The sequence below is a fragment of the Bos taurus genome, chromosome 6 (assembly GCF_002263795.3).
Source record: "Bos taurus isolate L1 Dominette 01449 registration number 42190680 breed Hereford chromosome 6, ARS-UCD2.0, whole genome shotgun sequence".
NCBI lineage: Eukaryota > Metazoa > Chordata > Mammalia > Artiodactyla > Bovidae > Bos > Bos taurus.
The window spans coordinates 92,342,169-92,350,485 of NC_037333.1; the positions used below are offsets into that span (position 1 = coordinate 92,342,169).

Genomic DNA, 8,317 nt, shown 5'->3' on the forward strand with positions numbered 1-8,317 from the left:
GAGAGAATGAGCATTTATGTTGTCCCACAGGGAAATTTTTCTACAATGTTAAATAATACGCTCTTGACGGTTTCCTTCACTTTTTAAATATTTTTTAATAATTTTTTAATTAATGTATTTATTTCTGGCTGTGCTGGGTCATCACTGCTGCACAGGCTTTTCTCTGGTTGTTGAGAGTGGGAGCTGCTCTCTAGTTTTGGTGCACGAGCTTTTCTTTGCAGGGGCCTCTTATTGCGGAGCGCTGGCTCAAGGGCATGCGGGCCTCAGCAGTTGCAGCTCCTGGGCTCTAGAGCACAGGCTCAATAGTTGTGGCTCACAGGCTTAGTGGCTCCGTGGCACGTGGGATCTTCCCAGACCAGGGATGGAACCCATGTCTCCTGTATTGGTAGGTGGGTCCTTTACCACTGAGCCACCAGGGAAGCCCAGGATTTCCTTAACTTTTAAAGAAGATTCTGCTTTCTCTGGTCCACCAAGTCAGTTTTCACTTTTCAACTTGTGATATAGCTTCCTTTTCCTCTCAGCATCTTTGATCTTGGGATTTTGCCTTTTTAAAAGGTTTTTAACGTCATTTTAGTGGAAGCTGAAGGTTTTGGTCTCTGCTGATGGATGGGCTCCAGTACAACTGGATGGGGGTGGTGCTTGTCTTCCGGAGCCCAGGACAGACTGGCGAGCACCCCTCCACTCTCAGAGCCAGGCTCCCCTTGCTCTATGACTTTTAGTGAGGCCTGAGGCCTCCGAGTTCTGTGAGGCAGAACCAGGACACTCCATTTCCGGGCTGAGAGAGGGCCAAGGATGCCCAAGCCAAATTAAATGTTGACTGTTCTTTAGGCATTTCCACCACAATATTGGAATTGAGCACATTGGCCAAATAAAGTTGATTTTTTTTTTAAAAGCAGGATGAGAAAAAGAGGGACATTGTTCAGTCTTGAAATCTCTGGGTTCAGCCCCCAAAGCGCTGGAATCACTCTTGCTCAGAGAACCCAAGGCAGCTACAGTTTTTTCTTGGTCAGTGGTTCCAAATATTTTTGTTATCATGGTCCCCTTTTATTGTATATATGTCCTCTTGCTACCTGAAATTTTTGCTCCCCCCCCTTTTTTTTTTTTTTTAATGAATCCATCCGTTTTCATTTATTTATTTAACTGCTGCTGCTGCTAAGTCGCTTCAGTCGTGTCCGACTCTGTGTGACCCCATAGATGGCAGCCCACCAGGCTCCGCTGTCCCTGGGATTCTCCAGGCAAGAACACTGGAGTGGGTTGCCATTTCTTTCTCCAGTGCATGAAAGTGAAAAGTGAAAGTGAAGTCGCTCAGTCATGTCCGACTCTCAGCAACCCCATGGACTGTAGCCCACCAGGCTCCTCTGTCCATGGGATTTTCCAGGCAAAAGAGTACTGGAGTGGGGTGCCATTCCTAAGCAAAAACAAAAACACCCCTGTATGCTCATTACATTTTTCTATTAGTGTAATCAAACCAAGCTGTTAACAAGGTGAAGAGTCGATATACAAAATATTCAATGAAAATTATACAAAGTCACTCTAAAAATACCATTAGTGCAAGTTCATTTGTGATTCATATTCCAAATAACTGGTGAAACTCATCAATCAGAACTTCTCTGCAACCATACTAAGGATAGACTTACTGGCAGCTGACTGAAGACTGTGGCGTGCACTACCATAGTGGATTTAGCTGGATGGCATATTCATCAGCTTCCCCCTGAAGGATGCTTTTCCCTTGGAACTGTTTTCCCTCCCAGAACAAACTGCATATGTACAGAGAGGGGACCTTCCCAGGTGGCTCAGTTGTAAAGAATCCACCTGCAATGCAGAAGACAGGAGTTCAATCCCTGGGTTGGGAAGATCCCCTGGAGAAGGAAATGGCAACCCACTCAAGTATTCTTGCTGGGAAATCCCAAGGACAGAGGGGCTGTGACACTGTGACACTGACTCTGTCTCTCACAGGCTTCAGTGAAGGTATCAGAAAGACTACAGTCACCTGAAGACTTGACTACAGAAGAGCCTTCTTCTCAGCTCACGTGCATGGTTGTGAGTGGGATTCAGGTCCTGGCAAGCTGTTGGAGTGAGGCCTGTCAATGACAAGTTGGTGCTTGACAAGGGCATGTGCCCTCTGCCTCTGAGGGCGTTGAATCCTGCGCTGCTGCAGCTGTTGACCTTTGACAGGCCCTGAAGGGAGTTGAGGGTGGAGAACGAGGCACTTTGTGTGCCAAGAAAACTGGCAGAACAGGTCTTCTGATAGTTAAGTATTTTCAGGAACTGATTTTATGAGCCCAACCCGTATCTCTCCTCATGTGTAGAAAAGCACTAAATCCCTTCATGGTGACATAACTCCTTGTGACTAGCAGAAAATCTTTTGTAAGATAAGTGCCTGGTTGCATGAAATCCCCCTTCACCAAAATCACATATATTGACCTTCCCCATCTTCCTCTTTGGAGAAGTTTCTCAGAGCAATCTGAGGTGCTGTGTCCTGGGCGGGAGTCCTCATTTTGCTTCAAATAAAACTTGACTTGCCACTTTCATGTTGTACACCTTTTTTCAGTCGACAGGGTTTCAGCGCCTTACTAGCTGACTAGCTGGTGGCCAGAAGACAACCAGTTTCTTGCCACATGGCCCTCTCTGTAGGGCAGCTCACAACGGCAGTTTGCTTCATCAAATAAATGCATGAAAAGGGTCAGAGAGAGAGGGAGGGCAAGCCAGACAGAACTCACTGTCTTTTATGGCCTTGTCTCTGAAGTGACAGCCCATCACTTTTTCTGTATTCTATTAGTTATAAGTGAAAACATTGGTAACCATTAGTTAAATCCACATCAGCTACCTTCACTAATCAAGACTGTTTTAAGACTTGCATGTCCTCTAAGTGGCATGATAGTTAAGCCAGTTTTTAAACCCCGGTAGTATGGTTCTACCGGAGAAAGCAATGGCACCCCACTCTAGTACTCTTGCCTGGAGAATCCCATGGACGGAGGAGCCTTGTAGGCTGCAGTCCATGGGGTCGCTAAAAGTTGGACACGACTGAGCGACTTCACTTTCACTTTTCACTTTCATGCATTGGAGAAGGAAATGGCAACCCACTCCAGGGTTCTTGCCTGGAGAATCCCAGGGACAGGGGAGCCTGGTGGGCTGCCGTCTATGGGGTTGCACAGAGTTGGACACGAGTGAAGCGACTTAGCAGTAGCAGCAGCAGCAGTATGGTTCTATGGGCTTCCCAGGTGCCATCAGTGGTAAAGAACTCACCTGCAATGCAGGAGATTTAAGAGACACAAGTTCGATTCCTGGGTTGGGAAGATCTCCTGGAGGAGGGCATGGCAACCCACTCCAGCATTCTTGCCTGGAGAATCCCATGGACAGGGGAGTCTGGTGGGCTACAGTTCATAGAGTCACAAAGACTCGGACATGACTGAAGCTACTTAGCAAGCACACAGTATGGCTCTACAACCCTTAACCATCGCAGTGTTCACCTTCTTATTAAAAAAAGGTAGAACACTAGAGAGCAATAGATTTATAGTTAGATCTAGACATTGTAGAGTGCCCACTAAATAAATAACTCTAGAGCAATTTTCTTTCTTCTGAGCTTTTCATTGTGCTGTTGTAAAAGAGACAGGATAATAAATAACTCTATATTAACTTTAAATTTTCATAAACATTCTTTTCATGGGAAAAATTATGATTGGAGAGATTTGAGTGACTTGCCCTAAGACAGTACACTGTGTGCTGCTTTTCTCATATTCATAAATCTTTTTCCATGTCATCAATCATTCTTGAAAAATATGACTGCTCATATTTGTGCTTCTTGAGCTTTAATTTAATAGTCATATTACATGCTTTATTCTGAGAGTGCTTGAGACATCTGGATTAAATCCTTTAAAGTCACAGTGTGTTGCTATGTACTATTACAAACTCTGGAGAAAAAAGAACATTTCAAGCACATTGATAAAAAAACATTGGAGTGCCAGGCAATATGGCAGTTGGCTCTTCCCTGCCCTTTGAAATTCCCACTGCATTCCAAGGTGTGGACAAACACTGTTTGGTTCCACAAACATTACCTGGAGGTGACTACTGAGGTACCTGGAATAGTCGGATTCATAGAGTCAGAAAGTACAGCTTTTTCATGAAGATGGCGCCGAAGGCGAAGAAGGAAGCCCCTGCTCCTCCTAAAGCTGAAGCCAAAGCAAAGGCTTTGAAGGCCAAGAAAGCAGTGTTGAAAGGTGTCCACAGCCACAAAAAAAAGAAGATCCGGACGTCGCCCACCTTCCGGCGGCCCAAAACACTGCGGCTCAGGAGGCAGCCCAAATACCCTCGGAAGAGCGCGCCTAGGAGAAACAAACTTGACCACTATGCCATCATCAAATTCCCCCTCACCACCGAGTCAGCCATGAAGAAAATAGAAGACAACAACACACTGGTATTCATTGTGGACGTCAAGGCCAACAAGTTACAGTGGAGGAGGCCAGGGGTAGAAGTGTAGTGGAGGGGAGGGGCAATGGGGGCTTAGTGTTTAATGGGGACAGACTTTCAGTTTAAGAAGGTGAAAAATTCGGGAGATGGATGATCAGTAAGAGTAGCACAACAATGTGAGACTACATAGTGCCACTGAACTGTACAGTTAAATATGATTAAACTAGTATATTTTATATTATGTGACTTTCACCACAATAAAACATCATTAAAGAAAGAAATTTCCATTGAAATGGGGGGCCTGTTATAAAACTAGGGGAGCACAGTACCAACTCCGGAACCACTGCCCACATATAGGACTCTGAGGAATTTCTGTTAGATGCTACATGATGAAAATGGATTTTTATAGCACTGATTCCCTTTTTAAAATTATTACACAATAATATTAAACCTTGAAGAAAAGTACACATACTCAGGAGATCTGTAGTGTTGCTGGAGACATAGCTAGCCTGCAGTCATAGCTCCTCAAATTTCATCTGTTGGGCCAACCATGATTTTGGGGGTGCTGGGGCAGGGGCCACTGGAGGAGTCCAGGAGCATCTCCATCCATGTGGTCCAGGCCGGGCATGGAGGGCAATGCCTGCTGGGAGCTCTAATTCCTAGGGTACCACATCCCAGCCAAAGGCACCGCACCCAGCGATTAGGTGCTGGAGTGTGACAAAAACTAAACCACCTTCAGTGAAATGGGGGCCGTCTTCATGGCCCTTTCAAATACGTGGGGTAAGAACTGGCAGGTGTAGGCAGCTATTCCACCATGAGCAGCTGATATCTGGTGAGGAAGATGCTACCAACAGCTATGCCAGAAGGCGACTACACAGAGGGCTCCCTACGAAGTAGACCATCAGACGGGTGTTGGAGTCAATCCTGAAACTGGTGAGTGGACCAAGTGCCCTTAGTACCAGCAGGAGATCACTGCATTTTTAAACCTCCCTCCTGGTCCTAGGAGGCTGGACACTTGTGGAAGAAAGGAAACCATAGGCCTGTGGCTACGGTTAGTGCCTGTGATGTCCACGTGGTTCCTCCAGCCTGTCCCTCCACTCCTCTTCCCCTAGGGGGAGCTGTGTGTCTTGGTGTGGATCTAGGGTTAGAAGCCGGCTCTTGCCCTGAGTCTGTGGACGCTAGGCTTCTGCCCTGCTGGGTCCTCGCTTAGCCAGGCCTGCTTGTCTGATCCAAGCCGCCCTTGAATTTTTTTTTTAATTGAAGGATAATTGCTTTACAGAATTTTGTTTTCTGTCAAACCTCAACATGAATCAGCCACAGTTATATACATATCCCTTCCCTTTTGAACCTCCCTCCCATGTCCCTCCCCATCCCACCCCTCTAGATTGATACAGAGCTCCTGTTTGAGTTTCCTGAGCCATACAGCAAACTCCCGTTGGCTATCTATTTTACATATGGTAATGTAAGTTTCCATGTTACTCTTTCCATACATCTCACCCTGTCCTTCCCTCTCATGTCCATAAGTCTATTCCCTATGTCTGTTTCTCCATTGCTGCCCTACAAATAAATTCTTCAGTACCTTTTTTCTAGATTCCATACATATGCGTTAGAATATAATATTTATCTTTCTCTTTCTGACTCACTTCACTCTGTATAATAAGTTCTAGGTTCATCCACCTCATCAGAACTGACTCAAATGCATTCCTTTTTATGGCTGAGTAATATGGAGGCCTGGCGTGCTGAGATTCATGGGGTCGCAAAAAGTCGGACACGACTGAGCGACTGAACTGAACTGAACTGAATATTCCATTGTGTATATGTACCACAAGTTCTTTATCCATTCATCTGTCGATGGGCATCTGGGTTGCTTACATGTTCTAGCTATTGTAAATAGTGCTGCAATGAACAATGGGATACGTGTGTCTTTTTCAATTTTGGTTTCCTCAGGGTATATGCCTAGCAGTGGGATTGTTGGGGCATATGGAGGTTTTATTCCTAGTTTTTTAAGGAATGTCCATATCGTCTTGCATAGTGGCTGTATCAGTTTACATTACCACCAACAGTGCAAGAGCATTCCCTTTTCTCCACACCCTCTCTGGCATTTATTGTTTGTAGACTTTTTGATGATGGTCATTCTGACCCATGTGAGATGATATCTCATTGTAGTTTTGATTTGCATTTCTCTAATAATGAGAGATGTTGAGCATCTTTTCATGTGTTTGTTAGCCATCTGTATATCTTCTTTGGAGAAATGTCTGTTTAGGTCTTTTTCTCATTTTTTGATTGGGTTCTTTGTTGTTCTGGCATTCAGTTGTATGAGCCACTTGTATATTTTGGAAATTAATCCTTTGTCAGTTGTTTCATTTGATATTATTTTCTCTCATTCTGAGGATTGTCTTTTCACCTTGCTTATAGTTTCCTTTGCTGTACAAAAGCTTTTAAGTTTAATCAGGTCCCACTTGTTTACTTTTGTTTTTCTTTCCCTTACTCTAGGAGGTGGGTCATAGGGAATCTTGCTTTGATTTATGTCATCAAGTGTTCTGCCTATGTTTTCCTCTAAGAGTTTTATAGTTTCTGGTCTTACATTTAGGTCTTTAATCCATTTTGAGTTTCTTTGTGTATGGTGTTAGAAATTTCATTCTTTTACATATAGCTGTCCAGTTTTCCCAGCACCATTTATTGAAGAGGCTGTCTTTGCCCCAATGTATATTCTTGCCTCCTTTGTCAAAAATAAGGTACCCATAGGTGCATGGGTTTATTTCTGGGATTTCTATCTTATTCCATTGGTCTATATTTCTGTTTTTGCGCCAGTACCATACTGTCTTGATGACTGTAGCTTTGTAGTATAATCTGAAGTCAGGAAGGTTGATTCCTCCACCTTCATTCTTCTTTCTCAAGACTGTTTTGGCTATTCAGGGTCTTTTGTGTTTCCATATGAATTGTGGAATTGTTTTGTTCTAGTTCTGTGAAAAAAGCCATTGGTAATTTGATAAGGATTGCATTGAATCTGTAGGTTGCCTTTGGTAGTATTACCAAAGATTACCTTTGGTAGTCATTTTCACAATATTGATTCTTCCTACCCAGGAACATGGAATATCTCTCCATCTGTTTATGTCATCTTTGATTTCTCTCATCAGTGTCTTATAATTTTCTGTGTACAGTTCTTTTTTCTCCTTAGGTGAGTTTAATCCTAGGTATTTAATTCTTTTTGTTGCAATTGTGAATGGGATTGATTCCTTAATTGCTCTTCCTGACTTTTCATTGTTAGTATGTAGAAATGCAAGTGACTTCTGTGTATTGATTTTCTATCCTGAAACTTTGCTAAATTCACTGATTAGCTCTAGTAATTTTCTGATACTTTCTTTAGGGTTTTCTATGTATAGTATCCTGTCACCTGCCAATAGTGAGAGCTTTACTTCTTCTTTTCCAATCTGGATTCCTTTTATTTCTTTTTCTTCTCTGATTGCTGTAGCTAGGACTTCCAGAACTATGTTGAATAATAGTGGTGAAAGTGGACACCCTTGTCTTGTTCCTGATCGTAGGAGGAACACTTTCAGTTTTTCTCCATTGAGAATAACGTTTGTTGTGGGCTTATATCATAGATGGCCTTTACTATGTTGAGGTAGGTTCCTTCTATGCCCATTTTTTGAAGAGTTTTAATCATACATGGGTGCTAAATTTTGTCAAAGACTTTTTTCTGCATCTATTGAGATGATCATATGGTTTTTATCTTTCAATTTGTTAATATGGTTTAATCACCTTGATTGATTTGTATATATTGAATAATCCTTGCATCCCTGGAATAAACCCAACTTAATCATGGTGTATGAGCTTTTTGATGTGTTGCTGAATTCTGTTTGCTAAAATTTTGTTGAGGATTTTTGCATCTATGTTCATCAGTGGTACTGGC

General features: G+C 43.1%; 1 pseudogene; it reads left to right on the top strand.

Annotated features, from left to right (window-relative positions):
• Window positions 1–4,112: 4,112 nt before the first annotated feature.
• LOC100300832 (ribosomal protein L23a pseudogene) lies at window positions 4,113–4,477 on the top strand (annotated as a pseudogene).
• Window positions 4,478–8,317: the final 3,840 nt, after the last annotated feature.